This window comes from Tursiops truncatus, chromosome 8, assembly GCF_011762595.2.
Source record: "Tursiops truncatus isolate mTurTru1 chromosome 8, mTurTru1.mat.Y, whole genome shotgun sequence".
Classification (NCBI taxonomy): domain Eukaryota; kingdom Metazoa; phylum Chordata; class Mammalia; order Artiodactyla; family Delphinidae; genus Tursiops; species Tursiops truncatus.
Window position 1 is genome coordinate 5751778 of NC_047041.1, and position 18414 is coordinate 5770191.

The 18414-nt window shown below is 42.7% G+C and overlaps 1 protein-coding gene across 2 annotated transcripts in view; it reads left to right on the forward strand.

The window, feature by feature from the left end:
* The first annotated feature begins 6076 nt into the window (after window positions 1–6076).
* ETS1 (ETS proto-oncogene 1, transcription factor) overlaps window positions 6077–18414 on the forward strand; it is a 128659-nt gene continuing 116321 nt past the window's right edge. Inside the window, exon 1 of one of the 2 annotated variants that reach the window (XM_033861813.2) lies at window positions 6077–6187. The gene's annotated coding sequence lies outside the window, so the exon portion shown is untranslated. The remainder of the gene's footprint in view (window positions 6188–18414) is intronic. The other variant, XM_033861811.2, reaches the window with a different exon arrangement.

Sequence of the window (18414 nt, forward strand, 5' to 3'; positions counted from 1 at the left end):
TTTATGTCGTATAGGGATGTCTGCCCTTCCAGGGTCCCATTCGAGTTGAGGAGATAAGGCAGGAAAGACATGAGAGGGAGAGATGAACACTTCCATAGCACAGTATGACAACATATGAGCAAGATGATCTCTGCATGAAAAAGTGCAGGAAGAGAAGGCTGGGGTGTCAGGGAGACACAGAGGAAAAAACACTTGAGCTGGAACCGATGAGATATGAGGAAGCATTAAGACTTGGTTGCTGAAATGAATGAGGTCACTCAGATGGGGCCAACGTAGAAAGTTGACCCCAGTAAATGCACTGCCAAGTGTTTGATAGCAAGTTGCAGAAAAATACATATAATGTGTATTTTATACACGGAAACCATACAGGAAAAAGGTCTAGGGGGCTGCACATCCAATTGTAAACAATAGTTAACCTTGCCATGTGAGATTGGGTGAAAGGGGGCAGGGATGGTGAGTTCCAGTTTTTAATTCAACCTCTTCCGTATTGTTTGAATAAGCTAGGACCACATATTAATTTTGTGATTAAAAACTGAGATTTAAAAATGACTTGGTAAGAGTTCGATTGGCAGAGGGAAAAAGTAAAGGTATTTTGACGGAGGAGGGAACGGGGGCAGAGTGACAAATATACAGAGAAAGGAATAGAGTCCAAGAAGGAGGTGACTAGAGATGGGTTTTCAGTGGTCTGTAGTGTATCATACAACCATCCACTCTGGCTGTCTGTGAATTTGGAATCTAAAGGATGCTTGGAACTTTGTGAATTTATGGCATCTAAAGGATGCTCGGTGGGTCCAAGAGAACGAGTTCGGTGCCGCACGTTCCACAAGCTTTATCGAAGCTACTTTGCAGGATGTCCATCTGGGGTCCTACCGCAGCTCCAAATGTCAAATACCTCATCGAGTGCTAGGAAACAACAGAAAGCTGGTTCGAGCCCTGTTGAAGTGGCCCCACCCTGCAGGGGTGCGGGGTGCTGGGAGGACCCTGCCGAGAAGCCCAGCCTCTCCACAGGCTCCCTGGCGCACAGAAAGACCCACACCTGGGGGCCAGATGTGCATGTACCCGTACGTGTGCCACAGCTGATTCGTCTGTGGCGCAAGACAAAGACTTGGCTTCTGATTACGGAAAGGAGATAGATTCATTACAAAGTGCAGGATAAGAAGTTTCAGAGCTGGAGCGCGAATAGACAAAGGTTCTCTGCTCTTTGCTTTCCTTTCATCTTATGGTCTGCCGCCTCTTCCATATTTGATGGCGATTGCATTTGTAAAGGTATCTGGATTTCACCCCTACTCAGTCTTTGTGATTTGTTTGGGTACTGCTTCCCTGTGTACATGGAGTCTTCTGAAGCATCAGAAGTTTTTTCCAAGGGAGATGGAAAGAAAGAAGAGATAATATGTGAATGCGATAAAGGGAGATGTCGTTTTGTTTCTCATTACGTTGAAAGCCATCGTTCAGTTCAGACTTACCTCTTTTTGTGCGTTGACAGTGGTGTAAAGAATCATTGTATATGACGTGTACAAGCGGTTATATTTAAAATAGATAACCAACAATATAGCATAGCATATAGCATAGGGAATATGCTATATGCTAAGCAATATAGCATAGGGAACTCTGTTCCATATTCTGTAATAACCTAAATGGGAAAAGAACTTGCAAAAGAATAGATACATGTATATGTAGAACTGAATCACTTTGCTGTACACGTGAAACTAACACAACATTGTTAATCAACTATGCTCCAATATAAAATTTTAAAAAAAGAATCATTGTAGATCGTTGTGAAGGGCATTCCTGCATTTTGGGGGTTGGGGTGGGAGGCAGGGAAGGTTGATGGTGGAAGGGCTGAGCATCCTGGCAAGGCTGAGATTCTGGGAATTCAATTCCACATTTTTCCTCTTAGGAGATACTAACTTGCAATGCAGCTTGCTATGCTGAGAAAAGAAAAAAGAGTTCTTCACAGTAAAAACAGCAAAGAGCTTGGTGGTAATTATTCTACATTCATTCAGGCCCTATTCCAACTGGGTCTAAATGATATTGAAACTACCATCCTTTAGGCTGGGCTATGAAGATGCTCTTTCAGGTAAGTAAACAATTCTTTAAAAAAAAATATTTTATTGACGTATAGTTGATTTACAATGTTGTGTTAATTTCTGCTGTACAGCAAAGTGATTCAGTTATACATATACATGTATCTATTCTTTTTCAAGTTCCACAGGTATACATGTCCCTGAGGTCATGGGGCTTTAATTATTTTTCTTGAAGATCTTAAACTATAGAGTCATCTCAACTGAGGTCCTTCTCCATAGAATGTAATATAGCAGAGCATGGAAAAGACCAACCAATATTGCCTTTCCAGTTTACTGTTTCGATAGTCATCCAATTATACAGTGATTACAACAACCTCATGTGGTTGGGCTGGTGTTATTAGCCCCTGTTTGATGGATGACAGAGCTGAGGGCTCTGTGAGGTGGAGGGAGAACCCGTGCTCCTCCTGTGAGTTCAGACCTTTTTCTTTTCTTCTTTTTTTAAACAGAGGCCATTTCAGGTCTTGTTGCCACATGGTGGCTTTTTTTTTTTTTTTTTTTTTTGGCTGCGTGGCATTAGGGATCTTAATTTCCCAACCAGGGATGGAACCTGTGCCCCGCTCCCACCCCTGCACCCCTCGCCCGCAGTGGAAGTACGGGGTCTTAACCACTGGACAGCCAGGGAAGTCCCAATACCCTCTTCTTTGGAGGATCATTACCTTTACCTTTGCCCTGTACCATTCACGTGGAGGAGAAAGCCTTTTCTCTGCGGATGGTCTCCTTAACCCTAATGCTATACATATTTCCTTCAGAAAAGTATATTTATATTTTTTCTTTGGTAAAATATACATAACTTAAAATTTACCGTTTAACCATTTTAAGTGTACAGTTCAGTAGCATTAAGTAACTGTCACCACCACCCAGATCCAGAGCATTTTCATCATCTTGAACTGAAACTCTGTTTCCATTAAACCCTAACTCCCCAATCCCCATTCCCTTCAGAGCCTGGTAGCCTCTATGGTATTTTCTGTCTTTATGAATTTGATTATTTTAGATGCTCATATAAGTGGAATCATACAACATTTGTCCTTTCACATCTGGCTTATTTCATTTTGCACGTTACCCTCCAGGTTGATCCATGTCGTACCAGGTATCAGAATTTCATTCCTTTTTGAGGCTGAATAATATTCCATTGCTTGTATAGACCACATTTTGTTTATCCATTCATCTGTTGATGGACGTTTGGGTTGTTTCCACATTTTGGCTGTTGTGAATAATCTTGCTATGAACGAACATCTGTTCGAGTCCCTGCTTTCGATTCTTTTGGGTATACACCTAGAAGTGGATTCTGGATTCCATGGTAATTCTATGTTTAATTTTATAAGGAATCATTTTACTGTTTTCCGTAGTAACTACACTATTTTGCATTCTCATCAGCAATGAACAAGTGTTCCAATTTCTCCACATTGTCACCCACACTTGTTATTTATTTTACTACTTTTTTGATACACACCATCCTCATAAGTGTGAAATGGTATTTCATCGTGGTTTTGATTTGCACTTCCCTAATGGTTAGTGATGTTGACAAGCTCTTCATGTGCTTATTGACCATTTGTATATCTTTGGAGAAATATCTAATCAAGTCCTTTGCTCACTTTTTTTTCATCTATTTGAAATCCCGATATTTAATTTTATTTTTTTAATTAAAATTTTTTTTTCCTTTACTCATTTTTTAATGGAGTTATTTGTTGTTGTCGATGAGTCGTAAGAGGTCCTTATATATCCTGTAATCTATTGTAAGGGATTTGAAATTTTTTTCCCATTCTGTGGGTTGCATCTTCACTTTATTAATAGTGTTCTTTGATGTACAAAAGTTTTTAATTTTGATGAAGTCCAACTTATCTATTATTTCTTTTTTTGTGTCTGTGCTGTTGGTGTGATTCCAATAAATCATTGCCAAACCCAATGTCATGAAGTTTCCATCGATGTTTTTTTTTTATGAATTTTATAGTTTTAGGTCTTTAATTCATTTTGAGTTAATTTTTGTATAGGGGTAAGTTAAGGGTCCCCCTTCATTCTTTTGTGTGTAGATATTCATCTAATGCTATATTTTCGAAGATACTGTTTAAAACAAAACTTGCTGCTTTCCTGGGCATTCTCTAGGCCATCTCAGCAAGGGTGTGGTTTATTTTACACTCTTTAGATTTCTAGCTATGCTCTCGGCCACCATGGTAGGTTGGCCCTAAGGTTCTAAAGGGTTTTTGTCTATGTGAATTCTGTGTAGACAATGCCAGACCCCAGAGGTCTGCAATAATCACACTATACACCCATGTAAGCCAAGAATCCGGGTCTTCTCTATGTTGCTTTTTTTTTTTTAACTCTCTTGCAAACATAGTGAATACAATTATAATTGGTTGTGATTGGTTTAATTGCCCATGGACTTTTTAAATGGGGTGGTGTGCTGGAGCTGACCGGGCTGCAGGGGACAGTCTGAAGCTTCCGTAGCTCTCTTCACAGATTCTTTCATAGCATGTATTACATTTGATCGAGATGGTTGATTTCTCTGTCTGTCTTCCCACTCCAGTGTGGACTTGTCATTTCCCCCAGTGCCTGGCACAGACAGTTATTAAACAAAACTGAACCAATAGCGCTATCTCTTCCTTTTCTCTAAGACTTTTAATGTGCAAAGGCAGAAGATGAGCCGTAAAATCTTGTTTTCATGACAACACCATCTTCACTGCATTGCTACCTTTGTACAGTGAAGGGTGAGGATGACGTTGCGCTGAAGGACACTTACTATATTTTCACAGTTTTTCAAAGTTGAGCCTCTGTGTCTTCATTAGAAAGGGAAAGGAGTCAACCATGGCACATTTTAACTCCCATCCATTGCTCAAAGTAAATGGAAACTTTTAGGATAAAAGCCTTAAATTACAAAGCCAGATACTGACTTTCCAAAAAAAAAAATTCTGTAATGAAATAATCCTATTCAGAGAAATGATATTATACTGTAATATTCTTACCACGGTTCTGAACATGTGGATATAAAGTGCTGTATATTTTCACCTAGAACAAGATTTTCACATTGTTTATATTTTCTCTAAATGAGGAATATATGAATATTTCTGCCCTTTTATTCCTGCACCAGGGACTAGGAATCAGAGTCACTACAACTAATCTATTTTAGAGATCACCTAAAGCCAGACTTAATTTTCAGAATCCTCAGCTCTCATTTTTTTGTTGTTGTTGTTGTTGTTGTTTTTTGCGGTATGCGGGCCTCTCACTGTTGTGGCCTCTCCCGTTGCAGAGCACAGGCTCCAGACGCGCAGGCTCAGCGGCCATGGCTCACGGGCCCAGCCACTCCGCGGCACGTGGGATCTTCCCGGACCGGGGCACGAACCCGTGTCCCCTGCATCTGCAGGCGGACTCTCAACCACTGCGCCACCAGGGAAGCCCCCCAGCTCTCATTTTTGAGAGAGTTAATTCTTCCTTAGAATTAAGTTTTTTCCTTAGGAAACATCACACTTCACATCACGTTATTGTTTTTAGAGATAAGCCAGGTTACTAGAGATAAGCCCAGCAGGTGATGGGGTGGTAGACAGTCTGCTCTCTGAGTCTTTCCTGCCCTGAGGCTATAGCCCTCTCCTGACCCCTGACCTAGGTTAAATGAGGGCTCGGAGGAGAAGGTCAAAGAAATGTGAGTCATGAATATTCAAATATTCAGTAGAGGGTAAATCTAAAGCAATGGCAAAGGCTGAAACACGAGTTATCCCACTGAGGGAATTCTCTTTTGCTCGTCTCCCTCCCGGCTACTTTCGGTGGCTGAGTTACATTTAACAGAAGGGTAATTTCAATGATATAAATTAAGGCTGTGATCCGGTGTTACCTTAACCAGTAACATGATTTGCTTTTCCATCTAGACCACAGAGCCTGTCCTAGTGGCTGCCTCCATGGAGTCAGGGGCCAGTGGAACACTGCCTTTTTTCCAGCTTTTCTGGGCTTGACCACACCCCCTAATTTAAGGAGGCAGCTCTATTAGAAACATTATGGTCTTTGCATCCTCTTTAGCCTCCGAGCAGAGGATTCCCGCAGGTAGTTGGAAAGAGACCACAGACATTGAGGGAAGCTCACTCAGGACCTACTCTTCACCCAGTTTCTCCGGCAAAGTGGTAAGTGGGGTGTGAGTTTCTGCCTAAAACTTTGCAGTCCGTTTTCCTTTTCCTTTTTTTTTTTCATTTGGTGGAATTAACCGGTAAACTGATGGGGACTTTCAGGATACAAGCAGCTTTCTCTTTTCACATTTTTCTGTATTTTCAATTCAATTGTTTAATAACCATTTTCAAAAATACTTCCTAACCTTGTTAGAGTAGTCTGAAATCAAGACCTTTTCTCTCTTTCCCCTGTTTTGTAAGAGCAAAAGCATATGCACGTTTTAGGCACTCGCCGAGCACTTGTCAGAAACTGAATTTTCTTCACATATTGGAGCACTTCCAAAGAAATAAAGCTGTTGTTAAATGTTGACATTTCCTTTCTTCTCTTACACTCCTAGTGAGCCATTGTTTTACTTTTTAATTTTTTTAAATTTTTATTTTAACCTCAGTAGCTTAATTAATTGCCCTTATTTTGAGGAAATTGCTACGGATTTGAGGTCAAACTAGCCTTTTTGGTGTTTTTCCCTGTCCTGTGACTCACAGTTTTCCAAGGGACTGTACTTTTCCCTTGGGACTTGTACCTGAGGCAGGGGGATTCTGAAAGTCAAGGAGGGTCATTTTTACCTCCACCACAGAGCTTGAATCCTTGGGCAGCACTATGGACAAGCAGGGGGTGTGGAGGGCCGCTCTCCTCCATTGGTTATTTTATATCTGGCAATCTCACTTTGTTGGGGGCTTTTCCTCTACTATTAAAGCATCTCTGTTACCCCCTTTTAAAGTTGCATTTCATGTAGGCGAACTATTCAAAAGATGCTGGGTTACCAAGATCAAGGCATTCGATTGCAGGTTTTCCTTATTACCTTTTGGGTAAGATTTTTTTTTTTTGCAAATCACAAGGCCATTTTCCCTCCTACTTCATACCATTACCGTGCAACTGAAAAGAGAGATATTTGTTAAACAACAGGAAATCCAGGTTCTAAAAACGGTAACTCTGATAGCTCCATTTCATCTGTAAAATGCCTGGCGCTCTGACTCTTTCAACAACTATGGTTCTGGATGGCAGCACCTGCCTTCTTTTTATCTCAAGAGAAACCCCTTTGCTTCTGCAGGCGTGGGCCGGGCAGGGAGGGCGCTGGGTGGCCACTATCACTGTGGAGATTCTTCCTTACGTCTTGTTTCTGAAGGGAGGGGAGGGAGAGCTAATGAGTTAATGTCTGCAAAGTGCTTTGAAGATGAAAAGACCTTTTCATGTGTTCTACATTGTAGTTATTAATATTAATATTTGAAGAAGCGTGCTGCTTCTAATTGTAAATCAACATCCTTGCCAACTCAGTAGTGAAAAAACAAACAGTGCAGGCGGCCAGGCAGCCTCTTCCGTCCTGGTTCTGCCGCTGAGGATGTACGTGGGAAGCTGAGGGCCTGACTACAGAGAGGGCATCTTTGCCTTACCGGCTCCTTACACCGAGGTGCTAGTTTGTTAGAGGTGCGAAGAGGTCCAAGAGTAGAGCCTAGGGGAGGGTGGGTAACAGGGTGTAACCCTTCAACATGAGTCGGCTGTGACCTTGGAGAACGGGTTGACAGCATGGATCTGGGCCAGTTCCCTGCCTCAGATGATAATGGAGTTCAAAGGAGATGAGGGTCAGAACTGGCACCAGCTCTGGCTTTGGAGTCAGGAAAGTAGAGTGTGCTTGGGTTCTGTTAGAGACTGTCTTTGGAACTGAGAACAAGTTATTATTTTTTCGGTACGGGCCTCTCCCGCTGCGGAGCACAGGCTCCGGACGCGCAGGCTCAGCGGCCATGGCTCACGGGCCCAGCCGCTCCGCGGCATGTGGGATCCTCCCGGACCGGGGCGCGAACCCCTGTCCCCTGCATCGGCAGGCGGACTCTCAACCACTGCGCCACCAGGGAAGCCCAGAACAAGTTATCTGACGTGACTGTGCCTTATTTTCTTCATCTCTGAAATGTGAATAATGAAAGAAATGTGAATAATGATTTGTGCTCCACCTATCTCATGAAGATGAGAGAATAGTTGTAAATAGCATAGAGCTTTGAAGAATAGAATACTGCCAATAAGGCTGAGGGACAGTCTGAAGTAACATTGTAACAAATTGGGTGTGTGGGTGCAGGTGCCCAGGGAGGGTGAGTTGGAGGGCAAACAAATGCTCTGGAAACAAGCAGTTGCCACAGCCGTTTCCCTTGTTGATTGCCTCAAAGTGTTTGCTTGATTTCTTACTGATTAAAGTTTGCCATTCCTCATGGTTTTATTGATTGGTGATCAGATCTGTTTTCCACAGCAATGTTCCTTCTCTAATTACCCACTCAAAACTCCCACTTCTGCATCAACCAGCAGAAGGGAGCTGGAGCATCCTTTCTCCCTCCCCCCTTCCCTCCTCTCCCTCCTCTCCCTCCTCTGTCTCTCTCTTTCCTTCTTTATGGGAATTAAAATGTACTTAGTATTTGAGCAAAATAAATGGGGTGAACAGCAAGTTAGTGGCATTTGAGGGGAATCCTGTGAGGTCTTTCAATCCTGGGCCAACTTAGGTATGAAGACAACTCATTCTTTTGCCCTTCATCTTCTTTGTCCCTGCTCTACTGAAAATGTAGCTTTAGGGAACTGAAACTTTTTAATCTAGATGATTCTCTGGATATAATACCTGGTCTTCTCCACTCCACCCAAGGAAGGACACTCATCCCCGAAGTTTACTGAGCACTTGGTATGTTTCAGGGCCCTTGGTGCTTTGCATGGGTTCCTTCTTTAATCTACAATGAAGTCTGTGAGGTGGGCTGTCTTGTTATCCCCATCTAGCAGATGAGGACTCCGAGGTTTGGTACCATGAACGACTTGGTTGGTGGTGGGACCTGATTAGAAGCAAAGGCATGTGAGTTCAGAGCTGTGGCTGGAGTCATATCTCATAGGAACCTCAGTAGCTTTGAGGCACTTCCACAAATTTAGGCTACCTTTTTCTGCTTAGAGTGATGGTTTGCTTATCTGGGAGAATACTGTGGCTTAGGCCAATTTTCCAAAGGGGAATCTGTGGATTAATGATTCATTGTTAGAAAGACACAGACTCTGAAGAAAGGCTACAAGGTCAGGTTGACGGGATCAGCAAATCTATCCCTCAAAGGGACAGATATTGATTGAATTTCTCCCTCGTGCCCAGCCTCGTGGGGCGCTGTTGCAGACACAGAAGGAGAAATATATGTTTCATTTAAAAAAAGAATCAACATAATTTATTTTAGGAGGCAAGATGTTACCTGAAAAGAGATTAAAAATAAAAGATAATTGTTAAGTGATGTGATGCAGTCTGTGAATGCTTTGGGAGAGCAGATGGAAAAGAAAAAGTTACTTAGGGCAGTGAGGGAAGGATACTTTTTGATCAATTTTGATTCTCGGAGAAGAGGGTAGATTCCATATTCCTGCTGACCACGTGCTGGTGTGCTGCATCCAGAAAACAGAGGGGACAGTTTGGACAGTACTTACTAGAATGAAGTCGAGCAGCAAACTTTTAGTGAAGATGTCAAGAAAATATTCTCAATGAGGGAAATGCAATCTGTATTTTCAAGAGATGTGGGAAAGTAGAAACTCCCAGGGTTTTAGTCTTTTGTGCATTTTTAAAATGTGTTAACTTTTCATTTTGAAATAATTTGAGGTGCATAATGAGTTGCAAAACATAGTACAAAGAATTTCCAAAAGATTTAAGTCCCTTAAAATTGTGAAAAATATAGTGCCTTTTGGTGCTCTCCAGTGATCCTTAATCCAAAAGGTTTCCTCTCGGTAGGGGAAGAGCAGCGATGCCAGTTTCTTGACATAAGAGGTGAAATAACTCAAACCCTGGCTTCTTAGGAAAGGCAGGAAGCCTTGTCAGATGCAGCCATTACCTGGCACGTGGCTTGAGAGGCGGGCACGGGTGCTGAGCTGCACATTCTCCCTGGCTGGGCTTGTGTCGCAGCTAAGATAAAAATCAAACCTCTGCTCAGCGTGTGGCCCGGATTCTTCTTGCCTGTTCCTCGGTGGCCTCTGCCATCCAAACACCTTCTTATTATAACCACTCATGAATTTAACCAAGTGAGTCCAGGCACTGCCTCGCTACTCAAAATGAGCATGTCCGGGTATCCTGCTGGAAGTGCAGACCGTCAGGCTGGCTGTACCTCAGACCTGCTGGGTCAGTCTCTGCCTTGTAACCTGATTCTCAGGTGATTCCTACATGATTCCTATGCAAATCAGTTTGGGAAGCACCGTTCTAAAGAAAAAGCAGAAAAAAAACCAAAACAAATTTAAACAAAACCCAACAAACAAATCCTCTCGCAATATTTTCCGTTGCAGCTTATAACTTCCTTATATTTATATCTAGTTGCCAAAGTGTTACTCCACGAAAGATTCACATTTCTATCAAAAAGATACCGGTTTATCTCAGGAAGCTGCAATATTTCCCCATATGTGCTACGCAATCTTTCAATGAGTTTGCTCCTCACTGTAAGAAGAATGCTTACTTCTTGGTTTTAGGCATAACAATGGTACAAACAGACTGCCATTCAATAGAAATTGTGGCGCTTTTCTCCTGTGAATTTCTTGATTAGGCTACTCAACCTATGATTATGGAAGGGAATCCTTTTTTGATTATTTAAATGCAAGTCTTTTAGAAAAAGAGGTAAGGGATATAGGCTGTCTGGGTTCTGGCTCTAATATCTGAATAAATAACCTCTGCCACTTTGGGCAGTAAAATAATAATAAATAAAAACCACTATTACTGTTAATTAGTCAATGCTTACTAATGCCAGGCACTGTGATAAAATAGCAACAACAATAATAATAACCATTATTTATTGACCATTTTATCATGTATAAAGTAATATGCAAGGGTTTTATTTTCTCTAACCCTCCTCAATAATTCTGAAAGGGTTGGTATCATTATCTCCATTTTAGAGTTGAGGAAATTAAGACTTTGTGAGATAAAGAAATTTGCCCATGACCCACACTCAGTAAGGAACTCCCAGTCAACGCATAGTCTGTCACCTGGAGTTCTTTATCATTCTGCTAAACACTTAACCTCTCTGGGCTCAGTTAACACATATATATGGAATCTAAGGAAAAAAAAAAAAAAAGGTCATGAAGAACCTAGGGGTAAGACGGGAATAAAGACACAGACCTACTAGAGAAGGGACTTGAGGACATGGGGAGGGGGAAGGGTAAGCTGGGACGAAGCGAGAGAGTGGCATGGACATATATACACTACTAAATATAAAATAGATAGCTAGTGGGAAGCAGCCGCATGGCACAGGGAAATTAGCTTGGTGCTTTGTGACCACCTAGACGGGTGGGATAGGGAGGGTGGGAGGGAGGGAGGTGCAAGAGGGAAGACATATGGGAACATATGCATATGTATAACTGATTCACTTTGTTATAAAGCAGAAACTAACACGTCATTGTAAAGCAATTATACTCCAATAAAGATGTTAAAAAAAGAAAAAAAGAAAATGGGCAGATTTCATGAGATTTTTCCAATTCCCAAATTCATTGACTTTACAAAATCCCTCTTTATATAAGTATGCCAGGAAGCTGTTTAGCAGTATGCTGGGAAATTTGAAACTTACAGTTTGGGCAATAGAACAAATGAAACCTCACTCTGAAAAATGACCATCAGACATAGTGCAAGAAGTTGCTCGCTGGATTTGAGAGAGTTCAGGCAGCTGGTGTGCTTTAGTTCAATGTTAAAGGGCATTATTAAAACTCTCCTGGCACCATTCATTCTCTCAATAGCTATCTCTATATTTAGGGCATCTCTCAGTTTTGTTGAGAGCTTCTTAAGACCCAGAACCATATCTAAATTCTAGATTATATCTGACATAACTCCACACACTGTGAGTTGAAAAGTAACTCTTTAAACTTCTAGGCTCCTGAAGGATTTCTTTGGCAGCCACCATGGGGTAAGAGTTGACATTTAGCTTGCAGGTCTTCTCTGGGTTCGACGTGGCCAAGGATCTCATATACCATGACCTCTGCTATAGCCACCCTCGTGAAGCCAAGATACTTCACGTCATTCCTCCAGCTTGCTCTTTTTTGTTTCTAGTTTCTTAGTAAGAAAACAATTCCAATTTTTTATACTACAACTTTAATTTTATTAATGTATTATTGTTAATTTTACTATTAGTGTTATTATTGCTATTTAAAACTCAAGCAATCATGCTTTTATATCTATACTACAAAAGTCCAAGCTTTTGGTATGGTAATCTGCCCTAAAGTATCTTTCAATTTCATGTCCCGTTTTCCCCACAATCTATTTGCTTATTGGATTATTCCCTGTTCTCTAATCTACTGTTTTCTCGCTTCTGAATCTTTCTGCATACCTCTAGCTACCCATTTTTCAAGGCCCGTTTCAGCGCCACCTTCTCTTGAAGTCTTCCCTTAGCATCCTTCCGTAAGTCATTTCTTCATCTTTTATGTACCCATAATACATTACCTACACCAGGGTTTCTCAAACTTTAATGTGCATATGAACCACGTGGAGTGGAACCTGAGCTCTGTAGTTCTACCACCTCCCAAGTGCTGTCCATGCTGCTGGTCTGCGAGGACCCCACTGTTGAGTAGCAAGGTCATCATTTTTCTCATCTCATCAACTAGAAAAATAACTATGTAAAGAAGAAAAGTGAATTACTCTCACTTTTGGAATTACCATAGCACCTAGTACAGGGCCGAGCAGCTCTTCAATACCAGCTAGCTAGATAAAAATCCCAATTTTTTATTTAGTTATTTGTGGAGTGCCTACTATGTGCGTGGCCCTGGAGTACGTCTGAAGGACAATGGTGGTTATTTGCTGAATTTCATGGTTCGATAGAGGATCTGAGGAATGGCATTTGAAGACAAGGCTGTGGCCACTTCTACAGTCAAACAGCTGATTGAATGTTACCTTTAGTTTTCCAAAAGATGTTCCCACATTAGAAACAACAGAGCATTAGTTTCTGAAAAGTTTCAGAGACTAGGATTGACATTGTGCTCATAAAATTCCTGGACAGGTTTTAATGTATTCCCTTGATGTTTATGACAGATAGCACCATTGTGCCCAGCGTTGACAGCGCCATTCCAGCATAGTGACGAAGAGGGATTTGTTTCCAGGAGGAGGAAACATAAAATAGTCTACGAGGCACTCTTATCCCCTGATTGTTATGGTTCAGCATTTTAAAACCATCTTATATTCTTTGTCTCTTTCAGGAGATATTAGTGAGTGACTCGTCATATTACAATAACAAGAGTCCATTTTTAGTATTCTAAGAAAGGTTAGTTGAGCTATGTCAATTCATACAGAACCTGAAAGCGTTATGCTTAATTAGGAGAGGAGAGTTTTCAGAGAAATAGGAGATGGACATGAGTCATTTTCAAGCCTCTATTCAAGTAAGAGTTGGGGGATTGTTAGCAGTAAAGGTGGGGAGAAACAAGACTGACACGTTCACTGATCTATCTGTGAGTTGATGCCTCATAAACTTAGTGAAAGAGTTGGTGGATTGACTTTAAGACCCAGAAGCCAATAGCACATGGATCAGAACATGGCCTCTATGGGTGGGTGCCGGCTCCTTGAAATAAGAAGGAATGTTTATTAGGGTCATGTTGGAATAGTCAAGAAAATGAGGTTCTTACAGAGTTAGGAAAGAGAGAGAGAAACCATCTTCAATTCTGTTTACCAGTTTATTTTCTACTTATGGTAACCGCAGAGTTTCCTTGGGGGAGTGAGGATTGTTCAGCTATCTAAAGCTGCTTACATTTGAGTTCTTGGAGAACAGGACTCGGTAGCTTTTGTTACACTGCCAGATCAAGGGAGAGATCTAAAATGATTTGCAAACTACAAATGGACTACTCGAGAGAATTAGAAAGAAGATACTGGAAGACAATCGACTCGTCAATGGGGTATGTCTGTTAGTTTAGAGAAAAGTATGATCGTGCTTGCAGTTAACATTAAAGAAATCTAACCTTGGGGTTGCATACGGACACATGTCATCACAGGTGATGTCCCTTTTTTTGGTCCCAGAGATATCTTCACTGTCTTGGATAAACTCAAGCACTGAGACATAACTCTTCACGTTCTAACTCTTCACGTACAGGTCTTTCCTTCATTTAGTCAACAGGAGTATTGCGCGTCTATGGTGTGGCAGCTAAAGACACACAGTCCCTACTCTCTAGCAGCTCATGATGCAGGAGCAGAAACTGAGATGCAGGAAGTACTCTGAACTTCGGTCGGTACCTTGTGAAAGTGAATCCCACGCTGGAGGACTGAGAATGTCTATCTAACTGACAAGAAGTTTTAGGGAAAGCTCCCTGAAAGAGGTAACACTCAGTCTGAGTCTTTAAAAACAGATTTACCAGTCATTTGGAAAGAAGAAATTCAAACTCTTTCCATTGCACATGAAAGGTGTTGCCTCGGTGACGTGGGTGACGCTGTTGTATTTAGTTTGGCAAAGGTGCTGTCATTCGGAGAAAGTGTCCTTTGAATGGCTAGTCCTATTGGAAACCGAATTCTTTTTCTCCTGCATTCCAGTCCAACTTGCAAAGAGGAAAAAAATGCATCATCTGTATTTTCTGTGACAGCTTTATTGCACTTTTGTATTCCCTGCGTGCAGGCTTCCTATGTTATAGCCATAATTCTTGACCTATAGGCTAACACAAAGGTGAGAGGGCAAGGTCAATTTTAAATCACAAGGGGTTTGTTGGTGGTACTATAATTCTGGCTTCTCTCTCATGGAAGGAAGTTTGTCAACATGTATTCAAATATAGACTGTACGCTGTACATATTCTTTGTCCCCAAAATACCACTTTTGTCATTTAATGGGAGTAGGAAATATTTTAGGAACTTTTATAATGACGAGGAATTGGGAACAAATAAATTTTATGGTAATAAGAGGCTCATTAAGAAAGGTAGGATGCATACATACAATAGAATCCTCGACAGCTGGATACTTTGGGATGTACGACTATATTTATTGACATAGAAAACTATCCGTAACATCATGCAAATGTCAGTGAACAAAGCAGATTGTAGAACAGCAGGTAGAGAATAATATCGTGAAGGTAAAATTCTGATCGTGTGTATATGTGTACGGACACATTAAAAAATACCCAGCAGAACGTTGAATAAAGTATCAGTACAATTATCTCCAGATGGTAGAATTTCAGGTGATTTTGACATTCGTGATAGACTTTTCTGTATTTTTCTTGTAATTTTCTCAATAAATATATATATTTTGGCAAAAATTATTTTCAAAAGAAAACATTTTGAAGTGTGGTTTATGGGGTTGTTTACCTAAAGGCATAGTCTTTCTTTGAAGAGCATATAACCCCAATGAAAAACCCTTAAGTGATGTCACAGTTATCGCCTAGACAGGCAGCCAAGCAGGGGCAGAGTTGGTAGGAACTGGATTCAGCTTCCACTAAGCCTGGTCTCTGGGATTCCCTGCTCTTCTGCTGCCTTGGCCTGAAACACCCCTCCAAGTCCCCCCCTCCCTTCCTTCTGTGTATCACCCTCCCCGCCCCTGGAGAGACCTGGATGGAAGGAAGTGTCAGCCTGTAGATCCTGGCCTGGGTCCTGGGCTTGTTCGGGGCAGGAGTCTCCGGGGGGCGATCATGTGTTTTAGGAAGAATCGAGATCTCCCCAGAGTCCCAAAGGCTTTACTGGGTGTGAGATGCCCACGGAAACCAAACCGCTACCTGTTTTTCCCTCTGCACGGTTTGCCTATTTTTATCCTGAAAGTCCAGGGTGGTGAGAATAGACAGGAGAGGTGGCTGGTGGACTAATGTCAGTCTCAGCTTGGCCCGAGTCTTCGCCCCACCCCCGTAAAAAAGGGGCTTAAATGAGTTCAGGTGTTTGTAAAAATTTTGTAACTTACACTCTCACATTCAACAGTTATTTGCGAGCCAGCTGCCTATCAACACTGGCCTAGGATCTAGGGATTCGGAGTGAAGAAATACACTAAACTTTGTCCTCGACAGACTTAACTTCTAGTGGGGTAGGAGTCGGGGACACAAGAAAGAAGCAGCCGAGTGTCAGACCAGGAGCAGGAAGCTGCTGTTTACATGAGGTGGTTGAAAGGCTTCTGGATGAGGCGACATTGAACGGCTAGTGAATAAAGGGAAAGAGTTCTCACTTAGAAAGGGATCACGAAACAAACCTATTACTTCCAGTGAATCTCCATCCAGATCTGCAGTCTATTCAGAGCCTCTGATTGGAGAATCGAATACATTTACTTCTGATCTCTCTCTTACATGTTCAGTCTTGCGAGACCAATTTATTTGTTCTTTCATTCATTCACTAATTGAAAAAAAAATTCTTTGATACCCCTCAGTCTGTCTTACATTCTGGAGATACAAAGATGAAAAAAACATAGTGTCTGCCTTCAAGTAGCTCTGAGTTGAGTGGGAGAGTCGGGTAGAAACAGGCATTTATAAAACAGTGTGTTGTGCGCAGTGAGGGAAACACACGTGGGGAACACAGAGAAGGGACAGCCAGCCCAGGCTGGGATGAACAGCAGTTCAAGAAGGATCCCTGGTGGCTAAAACTTCTGAGATGAATCTAAAAGCTTCAGGAGAAGGGGTTAGTTAGTCCTGAGGAGCAGGAGGGTAGCAAGGCGTTTCTAACAGAGGTGATCGGGGGAGAAGGGCGGGGACGTGAGAAATAACACAGGGAAAACAACAGAGTTCTAGTTAGAGGAGTGGAGACATCAGTGCGGTGGTGAGGAATGGAGCTACAGTGGGTCCTGGAGGCCGGGGAGGACCACTTGGGTCCTGGAGGCCGGGGAGGACCACTTGGGTCCTGGAGGTTGGGGAGGACCACTTGGGTCCTGGAGGTTGGGGAGGACCACTTGGGTCCTGGAGGCCGGGGAGGACCACTTGGGTTCTGGAGGTCATGGAGGACCACTTGGGTCCTGGAGGTCAGGGAGGACCACTTGGGTCCTGGAGGCCGGGGAGGACCACTTGGGTCCTGGAGGCCGGGGAGGACCACTTGGGTCCTGGAGGCCAGGGAGGACCACAGCTGGGAGCCCAGCTGCCTCTTAAGCACAAACTCACTGAGGACAACTTTACTCTGCTGCTCCGGCACTGCTGGTCCCATTCAAGGAAATGAACGCAGTTCTTCACGGCTCTCTGTTACCAAGGGTTCAAACCATTTCTGCATTCAGACAAGCCTCTGGATGCCTTTAGGCTGGGGAGTAAATCTGAACTCACACAGTTGTTTTGTGTTTAGGCATAAATGTTTATAATGCCAAGACAAAAAAGTCTGTCCAGCCGATGTCCAAATAGCTGTCATGTGGGAGGGAATTCTCCTCGGCCAACACGTCAAAAAACTTTTTTTTTTACCCAAACAGTTTTTCTGAAAGGGTTTACATCTACAGCAGCTGGTCTGTGTCACCACCTACAAGTGGAAACAGGGTGGGTTCTTTTTTTCTTTCTCCAGAAAATAATGAAGCGGTCATCCATTTCTGTCCCAGAGTTATTTCCTGAGATGAGAACCCTTGAGTGCCCTGGCAACTCCCTCTTTCCAGCTTCCTCCACGGGCAAAGGACTTTTCCCCAAGGGGAGCGTCAGTCACAGAGCATGAAGCTTCGAGAATTCAGCCCAGCTCAGGACGGACCATATGTGGGCCCACGGGGTTCCTCACTCACTCTGTCCATCCGAAAGAGAAAACACGTTTCCCCTAAACCTTTTTCCCAGCTCCGAGGAGAGTTGTTAGGAGGAGGAAGGTTGCTCTTGGTTGCCTCAGAGCTGGGCTTCAGGACAAGGCTGCTGATTCCAAAAGTGCTTTCTTTTACAAAGGTGTAAGTCTAACAGGAATTCAGATGGGTAGAGGTCTTCTGCTGCTCCTGAGAGTCTAGGGAGGACCCATAGGGCCATGTGGTCACACCTCGCACTGTGCAGTCTTCCATGGTTTCCTGTTCCCCAGCCTTTGGCAAAACGGACTGCTTATTTTCTTCCATATTGTTGGTAACCTCCTCACCACCTTGTATTTTAGTTCTGTGGGAGCCCGTCTTCCCCACTGCCTGCAGATGGAGATCTGTCTGTCTCAGCTTTGTCCCGGATCTGATAGAACGTAAGGTCCAAGAGGTGCGGGGTCTTCGTGTACCTGTGTATCTCCAGCACCCACATAGCAGGCACAGGGTAATTATTTACTGAATGATTAACAAGTTCCCGGCAAAGGAAGCCTTTGACGTGCCTGTTGAATAAATAATTGGGGTCTGTGATGACTCAGGGGGCCCGGTGGGGGGGGGGC